Here is an 18,339-nt window from a genome sequence, read left to right on the forward strand (position 1 = left end):
GGGTAGGGTTTAGGCAAAGTTCTCATTTTCCTATCTAGGTTGTAGATGCGGCAGGGCGGGCTTCTACCCCGTGTCTTCCCGGAGAACCACTGGCAGGTTTCCAGCAGAAGCTATAGAAGAGGCCCTTGACCTACTTTCACATGCTGCTGGGCTCCCATTTGACATGACTTCCAGCATCTTGTTAATTGTCTTTACTCTCAGCTTCTGACTGTTTTCTCACTTTTTCTTGGCTGCCTCCTGGGATTACCTTCTGTTCACCCTTGGTCTGTGTTTTACTCTCTGGCTTTGGAATATCATCCATTTTACTTGCTTGCCTGGTTCTCATCCCAGATCATCTCTGACTAGATTCAATATATCTTGTCCCCTCACCCATTTGCTGAGAGAGGCTGTATTATTTTTTCCTCTCATTTGCCTCTTTCTTCTATGCCACACTCTCTTTCCCAGTGTCTCCTTTATTATTTACACATTCAAAAACTAGAGACTGCCAGACATGTCATTTAAATTCTGCATAATACCACTCTATGTTACTGGGCATTATTAATTTCTCATTGAATATTTGTCATAGTGAATATGAATCAAACTAATTTTCAAGCTACTCAATTAATTGTGATCATAAAAGTAGTTTGGTGAGTCAGGATTTTTTACAAAATGAAATATAAAGTGATAGAATGGAAAATGCCAGAATACATAGTAAAACAGAGTATTGTAGAGTATTTGTGAAACTTGTGTTTCACAAAAGTTGGGGATCATAGAATAGAGTTAGTTTTTAATACTGTAGGTCATGGTTAAAAAATTTGAAAGCCATGAATTAGACTGCAGGGTGGTTTAGATAAACAGAGTTTACCACACCCACCCAGGCCTTGTCATTAGGCAGCTCTATGCTCTGGTCATAGTGATTGGCCGAGGAAGACACATGTGACATAAGCCAATCCAATCCGAGTCCTCTCTCAGATTTTTTTTTTTCCTTGAGTATCAGGAACAACTTTTTCTTTTCATTGGAGTGACTAAATTGATAGAACATGAGTTTAAGGTTATTGGGAGACATATTGCAGAAACTTGGAGGCAGAGACAGTGCCCCTTGTCCCAGTGTATCCCTGGACTTTTCATTACATAAGGCAATGCATTCCCTTTTTGGCTTAAGATAGTTTAAGTTGGATTTTTGCCCTTTACAACCAAAAATCCTGGGCAACTTAAAATAACATGATGAGGAGTGAGAATAGCTGGATTTAGGCTTGCCAGTGTCACACACTAAATATATGACTCTTGGAAAATCTCAGAGGCTCTATAGCTCTCAATTTTCTTCTCATCTGAAATAAGAGGAGTGCATCAAATTGGTAACTCACAGTCCTTGTTGGTCATCAGAGTTCCCTGTGGAGCTTTAAAAAATACAGATATCTTAGCTCCATATTAGGTTTTCTGAGTCAAAATCCGGAGAAGTGTGGTCCAGGCAGGTACTTGCAATTTTTTTAATGACCTTAGATGATTCTGATGCACAACCAAGGTAGGTAAGTGCTGAACTAGGTCATCTCTCTAAGATGTTTGTACCCCTAATACTCAGTGCCTTGTGATTCCTCAGAGATCACACAGTCTGATTGAATTTTCAGCTTTTGGTATAGTGACAAATATAGAATTTGGACTCACTCTATTTTTGTTGAGTGGCCTAGGATAAATGATGTAATGTAAATGGGAATAATGACTAATAAATAAGTGCTATCACAATTCCTAATTAGCCTTATAGACAAGTAGCAATTGTCACTGCATCAATTCAGTGTTCTTAATGCAGGCACTCACAGGATGGTCTATCATCATAACAAACTCCTTTTTTCTTTTGAGAAGTAGAAGGGTTCAAGGTGAGGAGTGTTAAAGAAAAAAAAAGTGCAAGAAAGTTGGATGATTAAATTTGCTTTGTGTCATTACAAATATTTCTAGTATCCAGAAGTGTCACATTTCAGTTCTTTCCTGTGTCAGAGCACAAATGTAAATTAGAAATGTTAGACAAGCGATAATACAATGGCCTCAGTGATCTTTCTTAAGTAATTTTCTCTTGCCCAAAGATTTCATTCTGTATAGAAATGGCATGTTTCTGTCATTAATAAAAAACACATGGAGATAAGTCTCACTAGCCCTCCAGATTTGTGTCTATTTTCCTCTTTAACTTGCTTCAAGATAATGTATTCATCTGTTCATTGTTTTTCACAGGAACGCTAACAAGACTAGCAGACTTGAAATGCTTTGTCTAGGAAAGTGGTGTCTTGGTACATTTTCGTTATGCTCCTCTCACTCCTCCCCTTTGGTGGAAAATTCAGTGAGTTATGGGATAGCTGCAGGGATGTATACACATCTGTCAAGTGCACATATTCATCAGTTTCACATTCTGGGGACTCCAGGGCAGTGGCCACAGAGGAGAGAAGGATGTGTAGTGTGTGTTCTTGAATGATTGCTGAAGACCTTTGGGGAGGGGGAAGGAGGATGTATGAGGACAGCCAAGTAGGTAGAACAGGGGAAGCAAAATAGGAGACATTTTTGTACCTAAGGAAATAACTATTTTTGAAATGTTAGAGTAGCCTGTCAGCCTTGACAACTTTTTTTTTCAGGTTTTCAAGAAACCACAGTGAGTAATTACAGGCAGTCACTGTCATTGTCATGATAGTTCTGTAATTAGAGAAACACAAAATATGTCTCATTTAGAGGCACCTCAAATAGAGCCACTGGGTCAGCCATCAGTTGGAAAAGGTTAATAAAGTCAGAACGGCCAGGCGATGGTGACGCTGAGGACTGTAGCAAAGGTCCATGATAGGAGAGGATGTTCCTTCCTCCTTAAAGCATGGGCTTTCCTTGAAAGCCGGTTTGGAAGGAGCAGTCTGGAAGGAGAAATGGATCTGAATTGAACTCTGCAGTAAAATTAAAGGGAGGGACAGGCAGGAAAAGCCTCATCAAGTTTCTAGGCATTCACTGGTCAGAGTTTTTAAATCCTAGTTGCTTTCTTAAGTTAATGGAGTAAAAAATACTTTAGGGGGAGGAGCAAGATTCTTTCTTTAGACTCATGATATAGTTAGAATCCATTTTTGCCCATGTATAAATCTTACAAAATGGTTTAAGCTGGGCAGCTCACGGTCTAAGCAATCAATGTTTTAATAAGCATGGAGTTGAAACCTTAACTACCTCACAATTGGGAAATAAACAAGGAGCCTTACCCCACGAAAGCATGTAGAAAGCAAAGCATGTAGAAAGTCAGCATACATGGATTAAGGTGCGAGTTGGAGGACAAGATCATCATTTACTTAATGAATATGAGAAGCAGTTGGATGCAGCTGCCTTCAGGCATCTGGTATAGATTTATGGTTGCCCAAATAGACATCCTGAATTCTAATAAAGGCAGCTGATCAGAATAAGTGATTTGCACAGTCGCGTTATGTGTGGTTTTCATTTTGTTTTTAAATGTAGAAATGTCTCCTTTATTCTTATCACACCGATGATGGGTGCTTAAGAAATAAACATATATTTAGCTTTTAATGGAATTACACACCTAAAATGATTTTCAGAATATAAGAAAAATTCAAGAAGTTTAAATTCTCTTTAAAGCCAGGTAATATAGTCTCCTTTTCTCCTCTTCTTCTTCCCTTTCTCCCCTCTCCTTTCTTTGCATTTTATATTTAGGATGTGAAATCTCTCCAAGTAAAATATGAGAACTATGTGAAAATTATGCTGAAATGGACTTTTGTTCAAGAAAGCGTTATTCATCAGCCCCCAATGGATGTGATCTTTAACTACTAACACCATATCTTAGTCTGGATATAAGAATAATTTTAAACATCAGGCTTAAAAAGGAAACCAAAGTATAAAGATTTCAATTGACTAGACCAAAGGTGTTTGCCCACACACCTAACTTTTTTCCTTCTTATTTAATATTCAATGTAACAATGTCCACTTTTTTATTATACTGTAAGTTCTGGGATACATGTGTGAACATGCAGGTTTGTTACATAGGTATATATGTGCCCTGGTGGTTTGCTGCACCCATCAAGCCATCCTCTAGGTTTTAAGCCCCACATGCATTAGGTATTTGTCCTAACGCTCTCCCTCCCCGAGTCCCCCACCCAACAGGCCCCAGTGTGTGATGTTCCCCTCCCTGTGTCCATGTGTTCTCATTGTTCAGCTCCCACTTATGAATGAGAATATGTGGTGTTTGGTTTTCTGTTCCTGTGTTAGTTTGTTGAGAATGATGTTTTCCAGCTTCATCCATGTCCCTGCAAAGGACCTGAACTCATTCTTTTCTATGGCTGTATAGTATTCCATGGTGTATATGTGCCACATTTTCTTTATCCAGTCTATCATTGATGAGCACTTGGGTTGGTTGCAAGTGTTTGCTATTGTGAATAGTGCTGCAATAAACATATGTGTGCATGTGTCTTTATAGTAGAATGATTTATAATCCTTTGGGTATATATTCAGTAATGGGATTGCTGGGTCAAATGGTATTTCTGGTTATAGACCCTTGAGGAATTGCCACACAATCTTCCACAATGGTTGAACTAATTTATGCTCCCACCAACAGTGGAAAACCATTCCTATTTCTCCACAGCTTCACCAGCATCTGTTGTTTCCTTATTTTTTAATGATTGCCATTCTAACTGGTGTGAGATGGTATCTCATTGTGGTTTTGATTTGCATTTCTCTAATGACCAGTGATGATGAGCTTTTTTCATGTATTTGTTGGCTGCATAAATATCTCCTTTTGAGAGTGTCTGTTTATATCCTTTGCCCACTTTTTGATGGGGTTGTTTGTCTTATTCTTGTAAATTTGTTTAAGTTCCTTGTAGATTCTGGATATTAGCTCTTTGTCAGATGGGTAGATTGCAAAAATTTTCTCCCATACTGTAGGTTGCCTGTTCACTCTGATGATAGTTTCTTTTGCTACGTAGAAGCTCTTTAGTTTACTTAGATCCTGTTTGTCAATTTTGGCTTTTGTTGCAATTGCTTTTGATGTTTTAGTCATGAAGTCTTTGCCCATGCCTATGTCCTGAATGATATTGCCTAAGATTTTTTACAGGGTTTTTATGGTTTGGGGTTTTACATTTAAGTCTTTATTCCATCTTGAGTTAATTTTTGTATAAGGTGTGAGGAAGGGGTCCAGTTTCAGTTTTCTGCATATGGCTAGCCAGTTTTCCCAGCACCACTTATTAAATAGGGAATCCTTTCCCCATTGCTTGTTTTTGTCAGGTTTGTTGAAGATCAGATGGTTGTAGATGTGTGTTGTTATTTCTGAGGCCTCTGTTCTGTTCCATTGGTCTATATGTCTGTTTTGTTACCAGTACCATACACTTTTGGTTACTGTAGCCTTATACTATAGTTTGAAGTAGCATGATTCTTCCAGCTTTGTTCTTTTTGCTTGGGATTGTCTTGGTTATATGGGTTCTCTTTTGGTTCCATATGAAATTTAAAGTAGTTTTTTCTAGTTCTGTGAAGAAAGTCAATGGTAGCTTGATGGGAATAGCATTGATTTTATAAATTACTTTGGGCAGTATGGCCATTTTCACAACATTGATTCTTCCTATACATGAGCATGGAATGTTTTTCCATTTGTTGGTGTCCTCTTGTATTTCCTTGAGCAGCAGTTTCTAGTTCTCCTTGAAGAGGTCCTTCATGTCCCTTGTAAGTTGTATTCCTAGGTATGTTATTTCCTTTGTAGCAATTGTGAAAGAGAGTTCACTCATGATTTGGCTCTGTTTGTTATTGGTGTACAGGAATGCTTGTGATTTTTGCACATTGATTTTGTGTCCTGAGGACTTTGGTGAAGCTGCTTATCAGCTTAAGGAGTTTTGGGGCTGAGACTATGGGTTCTTCTAAATATACAATCACGTCATCTGCAAACAGAGACAATTTGACTTCCTCTCTTCCTATTTGAATACTTTATTTCTTTCTCTTGCCTGATTGCCCTGGCCAGAACTGCCAATACTATGTTGAATAGGAGCAGTGAGAGAGGGCATTCTTGTCTTGTGCTGGTTTTTAAAGGGAATGATTCCAGTTTTTGCCCATTCAATATGATATTTGCTATGTGTTTGTCATAAATAGCTCTTTTTTTTTGAGATATTTTCCATCAGTATCTAGTTTATTGAGTGTTTTTAGCATGAAGGGGTGTTGAATTTTGTCGAAGGCCTTTTCTGCATCTATTGAGATAATCATGTGATTTTTGTCATTGGTTCTGTTTATGTGATGGATTATGTTTATTGATTTGCATATTTTGAACCAGCTTTGCATTCCAGGGATGAAACCTACTTGATCATGGTGGATAAGCTTTTGATGTGCTGCTGGATTCGGTTTGCCAGTATTTTATTGAGGATTTTTGCATCGATGTTCATTAGGGATATTGGCCTGAAATTCTCTTTTTTTGTTGTGTCTCTGCCAGGTGTTGGTATCAGGATGATGCTGGCCTCATAAAATGAGTTAGGGAGGATTCCCTCTTTTTCTATTGTTTGGAATAGTTTCAGAAGGAATGGTACTAGCTCCTCTTTGTACCTCTGGTAGAATTTGGCTGTGAATCCATCTGGTCCTGGGCTTTTTTTTTGGTTGGTAGGCTATTAATTACTGCCTCAATTTCAGAACTTGTTATTGGTCTATTCAGGGATTTGACTTCTTCCTGGTTTAGTCTTGGGGGGATGTATATGTCCAAGAATTTATACATTTCTTCTAGATTTTCTAGTTTATTTGCATAAAGATGTTTATAGTATTCTCTGATGGTAGTTTGTATTTCTGTGGGATGGTGGTGATATCCTCTTTATCATTTTTTATTGTGTCTATTTGATTCTTCTCTCTTTCTTCTTTGTTAGTCTTGCTAGTGGTCTATTTTGTTGATCTTTTCAAAAAACCAGCTCCCGGATTCATTGATGTTTTGAAGGGTTTTTCATGTCTCTATCTCCTTCAATTCTGCTCTGATCTTAGTTATTTCTTGTCTCCTGCTAGCTTTTCAATTTGTTTGCTTTTGCTTCTCTAGTTGTTTTAATTGTGATGTGAGGGTGTTGATTTTAGATCTTTCCTGCTTTCTCTTGCGGGCATTTAGTGCTATACATTTCCCTCTTAACACTGATTTAGTTGTGTCCCAGAGATTCTGGTACATTGTGTCTGTTCTCATTGGTTTCAAAGAACTTATTTATTTGTGCCTTAATTTTGTTATTTACTCAGTGGTCATTCAGAATCATGTTGTTCAGTTTCCATGTAGTTTTGCAGTTTTGAGTGAGTTTCTTATTACTGAGTTCTAATTTGATTACACTGTGGTCTGGAAAACTGTTTGTTATGATTTCCATTCTTTTGCATTTGCTGAGGAGTGTTTTACTTCCAATTATGTGGTCGGTTTTAGAATAAGTGCTATGTGGTGCTGAGAAGAATGTATATTCTGTTGATTCAGGGTGGAGAGTTCTGTAAATGTCTATTAGGTCTGCTTGGTCCAGAGCTGAGTTCAAGTCCTGAGTATCCTTGTTAATTTTCTGTCTCATTGATCTAGTATTGATAGTGGGGTCTTAAAGTCTCCCACTATTATTGTGTGGGAGTCTAAGTCTCTTTGTAGGTCTCTAAGAACTTGCTTTATGAATCCAGGTGCTCCTGTATTGGGTGCATAAATATTCGGATAGTTAGCTCTTCTTGCATTGATCCCTTTACCATTATGTAATGCCCTTCTTTGTCTTTTTTGGTTTAAAGTCTGTTTTATCAGAGACTAGGACTGCAACCCCTGTTCTTTTTTTTTTTTTTTTTTTGGCTTCCCATTTGCTTGGTAAGTATTCTTCCATCCCTTTATTTTGAGCCTATCACTAAGATACTCCTCGAGAAGAGTAATCCCAACACACATAATCGTCAGTTTCTCCAAGGTTGAAATGAAGGAAAAAATGTTAAAGGCAGCCAGAGAGAAAGGTCAGGTTACCTACAAAGGGAAGTCCCTCAGACTAACAGTGGATATCTCTGCAGAAACCCTATAAGCCAGAAGAGAGTGGGGGCCAATATTCAACATTCTTAAAGAAAAGAATTTTCAACCCAGAATTTCATATCCAGCCAAACTAAGCTTCATAAGTGAAAGAGAAATAAAATCCTTTACGGACAACCAAATGCTGAGGGATTTTGTCACCACCAGGCCTGCCTTACAAATGCTGAGGGATTTTGTTACCACCAGACCTGCCTTTGTCACCACCAGGCCTTCCTGAAGGAAGCACTAAATATGAAAAGGAAAAACTGATACCAGCCACTGCAAAAACATACCCAAATATAAAGACCAATGAAACTATGAAGAGACTGCATCAACTAATGTGCATAACCAGCTAGCATCATGATGATAGGATCAAATTCCCACATAACAATATTAACCTTAAATGTAAATGGGCTAAGCCAGGCCTGGTGGCTCATGCCTGTAATCCCAGCACTTTGGGAGGCTGAGGTGGGCTGATCACCTGAAGTTGGGAGTTTGAGACCAGCCTGACCAACATGGAGAAAGCCTGTCTCTACTAAAAACACAAAATTATCTGGGCGTGGTGGCACATGCCTGTAATTCCAGCTACTCAGGAGGCTGAGGCAGAAGAATTGCTTGAACCTGGGAGCCAGAGGTTGTGGTGAGCCAAGATCATACCATTGCACTCCAGCCTGGGCAACAAGAGTGAAACTCTGTTTAAAAAAAATATAATGTAAATGGACTAAATACCCCAATTAAAAGACACAGACTGGCAAATTGGATAAAGAGCCAAGACCCACTGGTGTGGTGTATTCAGGAGACCCATTTCACGTGCAATGTGTACTTTTAATTCTGTGCTTGAGCCTATGGTATCATAGTCAGTGCTCAACTCTACCCACAGATTGTGCTACCAGCTGGTAGGTCCAGGGGTAGCTAGCTGAACATTACTGATGGTAAAACGATAGTTATGGTTATGTGTGTATGTGTGTGTGCGTTTTTTTTAAGTACCTATAGTTTAAACTGTTGTGGCCTAAAGAGGTGACTAAAAGTGAACACTTTTGTTTGAAACAGTAAAGAAGGGAAGTAAAATGCAGTTCTTTAAAATTACAATTCTGTATTTGAGAGGTCGTGGGCATAGAACACCATCAGATATGTTCCATCTCTGTTGAGTTGACCTCCCACCCAGAAGTTGGGAAATTATCGCTATAGAAATTATATAAATATAATTTCCAGACTCTCCTACCTTTAAACATGTTGGAACTATTCTTTCATTCCTCAAATATTCATTAAGATACTGAAGTAGAGATGCTAAATTAAGATGAAAGAAACATGGCTCTACCATCAAGAAGCCCACAATTTAGCCAAGAAGAAGGGTTCAGACATAGATATATGTCTAAATGTTAGAAGAGTCTAACTCTACTGAAGAGAATCAAAGGAAAGCTTAAGAAAGTATTTGATTTGGGTTTCAGTTTGAGTTCAGTCATGAGGGATGATTTGATTTGTGTTTCAGTCATGAGGGATGATTAGAAGTCTTACAGGCAGACAAGAGTGTTCCAGAAAAGTGAAGTGTCTGTGCAAAGACATAAAATGTTTTAGAGCAGCAAGTACATAGTGTAATTTGGCTAGAACAGAGATTGAAGGATTGGAGGTTAACCAAAGAGGAGAGGAGAAAGATAGCTGGAGGTCAGATGAAGTTTGCATTTTATCCGACTGACCAGTGATTCCTAGCCTCAGTAAATGCACACAAATCATCTTGCCAAAAATTTTAGTATGATTCAGACTCTTTCCCTACCCTCTACCAAAGTTTCCAGGTTAAGAACCACTAAACTGCTAAAGGCAGTGGGGATCATTGAAGTATTATATTTTAAGCCTGAGGCTGATGCCAGAGGCTGATACAATAAAACTCATGTTTTAGAAAAACCGCCTTTATAGCAGTGTGGAGATTGTTACTTATCACCTCTGATGTGCCAGGTTTGAAGAGAGATAGATGAGAGGCCAAGAGACCCATTAGTGTCTCAGCCAGCTCAGTTTCTTTAAATTATGGCTCTCATTCCCATAGGTGATTAAAACATACATAAAGAAACATGTCAGTGTATGAGTAGCATGTGTGTTATTGCTGGTTTTCAGCCCAGCCTCTCTCACCTGTCCCCAGTTGACTTTCTTCCTGACCTATGACCTTTTCACTTACTGCCTGGATCTTGATTAAAATACCTCATTTGACAGGAAATCTCACAGATTAATAATTTGCTACAAAATCCCTTTTGTCACAATCTCAAGACCTCTCACATCAATGTATGTTTCTCACAGGCTGCTGACAGCAGATTTTCTCTAGTTTCATGGGCTACTCTCAGAAAGTAAGTAAGCCAATGTCATCTCTTGGTGAGAGCTGACAAGATTAAACAAAGTAAGGGGTATTGGAAATAAAGATCTGTCACAAGTAGAATTAATAGGACTTGGATACCAGTTGGATGCAGAGGATGAAGATGGCAATGATGAGGGATTGACAGCTTTCAGGTTTCTAAGTTAACAGACTGAGATGCTTGACAAAAAGGTAAAGAGGAAAAGGAAAGCAAGTTAACTTAAAGAGAAATCAGTTTGTTTTGGATCTGCTGATGTTGAACCTTCTTCAATTTATCCAGGTTCAGTAGGGCATATTCTGCCTATTAAATCTTGATGAATCCTGGGGTTTGATTCTTGCTTGCCTTTTCTTACTGCACACAGACTCTGCATAACCTTATCCATTCTCCTGGCTTCAACCACCACCTGCTAGTCTCTCTGCTTCCATTCTCTCCTCTTTCCAGCTGGATATTCAATGAATATTCATTGAATACATTAGTTATGGTTGAGTGACTCCATCTTCCATAATGCCTCTAGAGTTCTTTTTCTTAATTTCTTTTTTTCTGAGATAGGGTCTCACTATGTTGTCCAGGCTGATCTCAAACCCCTGAGCTCAAGCAGTCCTCCCACATCAGCCTCTGCCACCATGCCGGGCTAACAGTTCTTTTTCTAAAATATGAAAACAAGTCACTCAGGAGCTAAGAATCATTAATGTAGAATCAACAAACAAAGCCATGGCAATAGAAGAGTTCGCCCAGGGAGAATATGTGGCTAGATAAGTAAAGATAATAGAGAAAAGAACCTTGGGTGTCAACAATGTTTAAGAATTATGCAGAGCCAGGGGAAGTTACTGAGGAAGATCCTTGTATCTTGGAAGTTAAGCAAGAAAATGTTTTGGCCAGGAGGGCACATGAATGAAGTCACCATGGTGACAGTCCCATGGACTGTCCCTGCAACATGGATATCCGCTTATCAAGACTGATCTAGTTACAGCCATTGCTAAATATCTAACCAGCTATTAATAGAAACCAACACTTAGCTCCCAATGTGTTATCATCTCCTCAAAAGCCTGTTGATCACTTGGTGATAAATTGACCACACTGGATATTTTTCACTCTGGAAGAGCCAGCAATTCATTCTGACAAGAATAGACACATATTCTGGGATAGATTTGCCTTTCTACCCCCAAGGCCTCCATCAGCACCACTATCCAAATGTTTGATCCATAGACTCAGGATCCTACATAATGTCATTTCAAATCAGGGCACTCATTTTATAGAAGAGGAGGAGTGGGCATATGCCAATGACTATGCATTTACTATTCCCATCATACAGGATCACCCAAGAGTGAATAGCCTGATAGAGCTTTGGAACATCCTGTTAAAGGTATAGCTGACATGTAAGCTCAGAGACAATACTTTACAATGATGGGAGGATCAATATACACTCTAAGTTGAAAAAGTTAATAAGGTGCTGTGTCCCCAGTAGGAAGAATAGATGGGCCCAGGCAGCAAAGTGTGCAAGCAGGAGTGGCTGTGCTTGCCATCACTCCCAGAGCTTCCCATCCCTGCAGCTCTGATATCTGCAGGTTCAGAAGTTCTGAGTCTAAAAGGGAGGATATGTCTCCCAGGGAATAAAGCAAAAATTCCTTTGAATTATAAACTGACTGCTACCTGGGCACTTCAGGCTCCTTGTGCCAAGGGACCTGCAGGTAAGAAGGAAAGTTATCATCTTGGAAGCAGCAATTGATCCTAGTCATCTAGAAGAGGGAGCAGGGAAGAATATGTTTGACAACTTTGGTGGCCCTCTGGTGGATGGGAAAGTACCTTGTTCAGAGTGATATGACACTGAGACCAGCAGAGGTGCTAGCCAAGGATGAGGGGAATCTAGAATGGATAGTGGGGCAGGGTGATGGTGAGTATCAACTGCAGCCTTGAGACTGGCTGGAGTAGCAGGGGCACAGTTCACTCCTTTAACCTTCTCTGCTAAGTTTCCCCATGAAAAGTAGTCCACTAGAATCCTAGAAGAGCTGCTACAAAGTGGATCAAGATACATACGAAGTGGATCAAGCAGCACAAACTGTTCACTAGGGTAAACTCTGTGAGGCACTGCCCAGATTCCTCTTCAATGAAGGATTTGTTGTCCTGGTTGCCGGGAGTGCTGTTTACAAACAATCTGCAGCTCTCAGCCGCCTCAGGGATTGCCTCGGCTTCTCAGAGTGACTTTGCTTAAAGTCATGCCCTTCTCAGGACAGTTTACATGATTGACATGGGCGTATAAAAGCTTGGGCATCATGGCCCACCTCAGGGTAACTTTGAAGGTCTATTCTAGCTCCAGCATTCCCCTCATGGTCAGCCAAGGCTGACGTTAGGCTTGTGTCACAGCTTCACTTCTCCCCCTTTCCAATCCGGTGTTCTTTCTCTCCCTTCCACAAGTATTAATCCTAAGGATTCATTTTAATAAGCATCCTGCATGCTAAACTCAGATTCTGCTTCCCAGGGAGCCCAAGTTGTGACACTTCCCTAATGCCTGATCACATCATTATTCCCAGGTGAGAATCCTCTTCACCCCGCTGCTCATCACATGTTCAAGGTTGAGATCAGTATTCTCCTTAGAGTTCTCAAGCTCTTGGTTTCAGCTCATGGGGTCCTTTAGTCATAGGATCTTCTCTGAGTGGAGATCCATCTGGCTTGGCATCTTCTCTCAGCCAATCTCAAACATCTGCATTTTCCCTTGCATTACTGTGATTAAAAAGTAGAGCCTTGGAAGCCAGGTGTGGTAGTTTGTGCTTTTTATCCTAGTTACTCAGGAGGCTGAAGTAGGAGGATTGCTTGAGGCCAGGAGTTCAAGATCAGCATGGGCAATATAGCAAGACCCCATCTCGGAATTAAAAAATGAAGAAAAAAAAAAATAGGTGGGAGTGTTGGTGTGTGCCTGTAGTCCCAGTTATTTAGGAGGCTGAGGCAGGAGGATCACTTTAACCTAGGAGTTCCAGGCACTCCAGCCTGGGCAACAGAGCAAGACCTCTTTAAAAAGACAAAACCAAAAAGTAGAGCCTTGAAATACCCTATCAATTTGTCCAGAAGTGATACAGTAGAATACATAGACAAGGAAATTCAATTCAATTAATGTTTATCGAACATTGTAGTAGGGTGGATGTTAAGGAGGAGTAGGACATGGAAATGCAAACAAACAAACGAACAAAAAATCTGAAAAGTCTGAAAATAAGTGGCCAAGTAGAAATTAGTCTTCATCTCATTAAAGAGAAAAGAAAAATACTAAAAACACCCAAGACTGAGCACCAAATGGACACAGGGAAACATCCAGGACAGTCTAGGCTTCAGGGGATGAGGTTCAGGGAAGGGAAATGGAATAGGCCTTTTAAAGACAAACTGTGAACTGTGTCTGTCCCATGCTAGGAAAGCAAAGCCTCTGAGTGTTGCTGATTGACAAGCAATGTCTGAACTTGTTGGATAAAGGAGTACTAGACTAGCTGGAAGTGGTCTACTGCATGTGTGGGGTGCCTGATACAGGCTTATGACATCAGCTGCTTCTGGTAACTGACATGAGAGATACCTGCCTCGAGATTACGGTGTTCAGCTCACCTCTACTCTGTATGCAAAGTGCTGGAGTTGGGATTATACCACCCAAACTGGTCTGTACTGCTGTTGTACCAGGTGTTTCAGGGTTTATAAGCTTTCAATCTTTCTCTTTCCTGAAACTTTACACCTGCAGCTCCCTCACCAAGGCCTTGATGGGAATACAGAACTTAAGCACTCTATGCCTAGACTATTGATCTAGTTCCCTCTTAGCTTCCAGACTCTAACTCCTTTCTGCCTTAATTCTCATTACATTGAGTCTGTCCCTCCCTTGCAGACCCTTGCTTGTTTTTCAAATTGAATTAAAATTCCAGCTCCAAGGATTCACCCCATCCTCCCATGGAAAGCTCCCGTTCTTGCCTGTGCATGTGCTTTCTTCCATTGGGCTGTCCTGTGTACCCTCAGGCTCTCCCTCTCTGAATCTGGGCCAATTCCACTTCCCGCTTGCAATGGTCTCCCCACTTTTCTCACCATTTGTAATGTTAATTTATTATTTTAATGTTGAAAGGTGGGCTTATGTGTGATTTTATGGAAGTTCAGCATAGGAATAGAGTGACTCAAAGGGTAATTGACCCAAGCATGGCTTATTTATCTGAAAGATGGCCTCATCACTTTGGAAACAACACACGTTCTATGGTAAGAAAGGAAGGGATGACTTCACCTGAACAAGGGTCTAAAAGCTACAGCTTGTTCGTCTAATCCAGTCTGTTGCCTGTTGTTGTCAATGAAGCTTTATTTGAACACAATTGTGCTCATACATTTACATATTGTTTATGGTTACTTCCATGCCACAATGGCAGTGTTGTGTAATTACAACAGAGACCATATGGACCAGAAAGCCTAAAATTAAAATTCGTTATCTAGTCCTTTACAGAAAACATTTGCCAAACCCTGACCTAGAGCTTTCTTGTTTATTTCGGCCTGCCTGGTCTCCTCCATTAGACTGCAGCCTGCTTAAGAACATATCCATATTTCCCCCACTGCAACTTGTAATGCACTCCATATAGTGAAAGCATTGGATTTCTGATTGAATGACAGGCATTCATCCAAGAAGCGTTTTTAAGTGCACCAGATGAGCAGCAAAACCTAGAGATGATTTATATTTTATGTGGTGAAAAGGCTATTTCTATGCCTTTTCTTCTCAATACATTGATTTTTTTTGTTTGTTTTACTCCACAAGGTCATTTTAATATAATTTTTTTAAAAAAAACCTTCAAAATATGTTGAAAATTTTAAGGAGACATAGTCTCTTTGAGGAAAGGGACTACCTGGTTCACTGTTGCAGCCTCCATCCTACTACAGTGCTTGGCACAGAGATGCTCAACAGACATTAGTCAAATGAATGATGAATAAATGAGCTTCCTTTGCTGGTTGCAAATAATTTTATTTAAAATATGTTGTTTGAAAACATATGTAAACTTGAATTTCACAATGTTCATAGCTCCATGGTTAATTAAATAACACCCAGGCATATGTTTGTATGTATGATGCCAACGGATTTGCAGGGAGATCATCTAAAAAGCAAGCACTGATAAAAGGAGCCTATTAGGCCGATTCTGTATATTGTGAAGAACCCCTCCCACCCCAGAACAAATAATAGTATTATGATAAAAATGAATATAGGCAGTCTCCATTTAAAAAACAGGCAGTGTTTCAGAATTGTATTTGTAAGGCAAGATTTCGACCTACATTTCCTTACGTAAACATTCTTAGAAGGAATGGCTAGATTCTACTCTAAAGAAATTATTGTGGGGAAAGGGCTTCGTTTGGAGGAAAAGGAATCTGGATTCAATGAATCCTGGCTGTCATTAATCAACTGACTTGGACAAGTCACTCTGTGGCAGCTTCTGATCTTTGTTTATTTAATCTGTTAAATGAGAGGAAAGCAACACAAGGACTGTTGGGATAATTAAATGTGACAATGTACACGAATTGACTTTCACTATTCCTGGAACCTAGTAGAGACTTTTTAAAAAATTTAATTTCCAGCCCGGCACAGTGGCTCACACCTGTAATCCCAGCACTTTGGGAGGCCGAGACGTGTGGATCACTTGAGGTCAGGGGTTCAAGACCAGCCTGACCAACATGGTGAAACCCTGTCTCTACTAAAAATACAAAATTAGCCAGGCGTAGTGGCGCATGCCTGTAATCTCAACTACTTGGGGGCTGAGGCAGGAGAATCACTTGAACCCAGGAGGCGGAGGTTGCAGTGAGCAGAGATTGTGCCATTGCACTCCAGCCTGGGCAACAAGAGTGAAACTCTGCCTCAAAAAAAAATAATAATAATTTCCCTTTCCTATAAATTGGTAAACTGTATATTGGAAACCTCTTCTTTTCTGCATTTTTATTTCACTTCTAGAACCCCTTTCCCCTCCCGCAGCTCAGTGACCTAAATATTAAAAATATTTTTGCCTTAAAATTAATGGTAAAAACCGTAGTTACTTTTGCACCAATTAAATAACTTTCCAGGTTCATTTCATTTCCCTTAGTGAAGGTTTCAGAATAATTAAAACTCTTCTTCCTCCAGTATATCTGATCTTGCCTAGGTGTTAAAAGAAAAGCAATCTGATTGAATTCACTTACACTAAAGTGTTAATGGACCACTATCCCTTTACTCTCCCAAAATTGTTTATGTTTTCAAAAAGGACTACTAGATCTCCCACACGAGTTTCTAGCAATCAAATTAAAATGTAGGCAAAGGAAAGGAAGTGCCATTCCATTTCTCTTCCTGAAATGGCCTCCCCACTTTTCTCCCTGTAGGTGTGCTGGTCGTCTTTGGGAGGCTGCTGTTGCGGTCAGTTTTTCTAAGCCTGGGTTTCTGTGGGTAAGTGACTCTAGAAACACCCTGAAATTCTGCGTGAGTAAACAGAGGTGCATTTTTGTGGGCAGAGGGGCTTCAGTTTTCATTAGATCCTAAGAGTGATACCTCCATGACTCCAGAATGGTTAAGAATCTGTTCTATGCTGTAGCTGATTCCACAGCTTCTTCCCCACCTGCACTTCTGAACTCTTAGACTTGCTAAACGCTCAAGTTCTGACTGCTTTCACTACAGGCACGAGAGTACTCTTAGTAGTTGAGAGAAAGGGGAAGGCATACAGGGCATGAATAGTACTATATTCTCTATAGAATTTTTTCGGAACATAATTTTTCCTCGTATAAGTGAATTCTCACTAAAGAAAATGTAAAAACGGCTGGGCGCGGTGGCTCATCCCTGTAATCCCAGCACTTTTGGAGGCCGAGGCGGGCGGATCACCTGAGGTCAGGAGTTGAAGACCAGCCTGGCCAACATGGTGACACCCGGTCTCTACTAAAAATACAAAAAATCAGGTGGGCGTGGTGGCGGCGCCTGTAATCCCAGCTGCTAAGGAGGCTGAGGCAGGAGAATCGTTTGAACCTGGGAGGCGGAGCTTGCAGTGATCCCAGACCGCGCCATTGCACTCCAGCCTGGGCAACAAGAGAGAAACTCCGTCTCAAAAAAAAAAAAAGAAAAGAAAAGAAAAAAAAATTTAGAAACTAGGGACAAATAGAAAGAAGAAACAGAAGAAAAGTACTCATGTTCTAAGCATATGTGCCACTTTAGTAGCTGCATGACTACTGTTCCTTAGTTTCTTTACTTTTAAAATGGATATACTAAAAGCATTTACATCATATGGTGGTTGTTTCTGTATTAATTTCTGGTATATGACTGGCATTCAATGAGTATTAACCATTTTGTTACTCTCAAGCCTGAGTTTGTCTATAAAACTGGGAAGGTGACATTTCAGTTATTGTGGGGCCAAAGATATACCTGTAAAATACCTGACATATAGCTATTATTATTGTAGTATTAGTATTATTATATTAGCATTATTAGTAGTATTGTTATATTATTAGTATTATTATAACCTTTCATAAAATAACTTTAATAGTAGCATACTATCCCACTGAGTGAAGACAACGTCTTTCACATGACCATTCCCTCATAGAGGGCATTTTAGGTTTGGTCCTTTTTGGGGTAAGGGGTAAAGAGCTATGTAGTTTTGTATTTAGGCTTATGTTCTTAGTATATGGTCCCAGAAGTAAAAAAAACTACTTGTCAAAGTACTTCACTTATCGAAGTACTTTACTTTTTAAAGTACTTTACAATATACTCTTAGGTCGAAGTATATCCATATTTTAATGATTTGATATATACTGCTAAATTAGTTTTCAAAATTGTTGTACCATTTTGCCACTGGTATAACAATGTATATAAGATCCTACTTTGCAACATCCCATCTGCACCAAATAGCAATATTAAAAGTGATTCTGTTAATTTGATGGGAAAAATGAGGCCAAGTGCAGCGGCTCATGCCTGTAATCCCAGCACTTTGGGAGGCCAAAGGCAGGAGGATTGCTTGAGGCCAGGAGTTCAAAACTAGCCTAGAAAACGTAGTGAGACTCCATCTCTCTCTCTCTCTCTCTCTCTCTCTCTCTCTCTCTCTCTCTCTCTCT

This window comes from Piliocolobus tephrosceles, chromosome 8, assembly GCF_002776525.5.
Source record: "Piliocolobus tephrosceles isolate RC106 chromosome 8, ASM277652v3, whole genome shotgun sequence".
Taxonomy (NCBI): Eukaryota; Metazoa; Chordata; class Mammalia; order Primates; family Cercopithecidae; genus Piliocolobus; species Piliocolobus tephrosceles.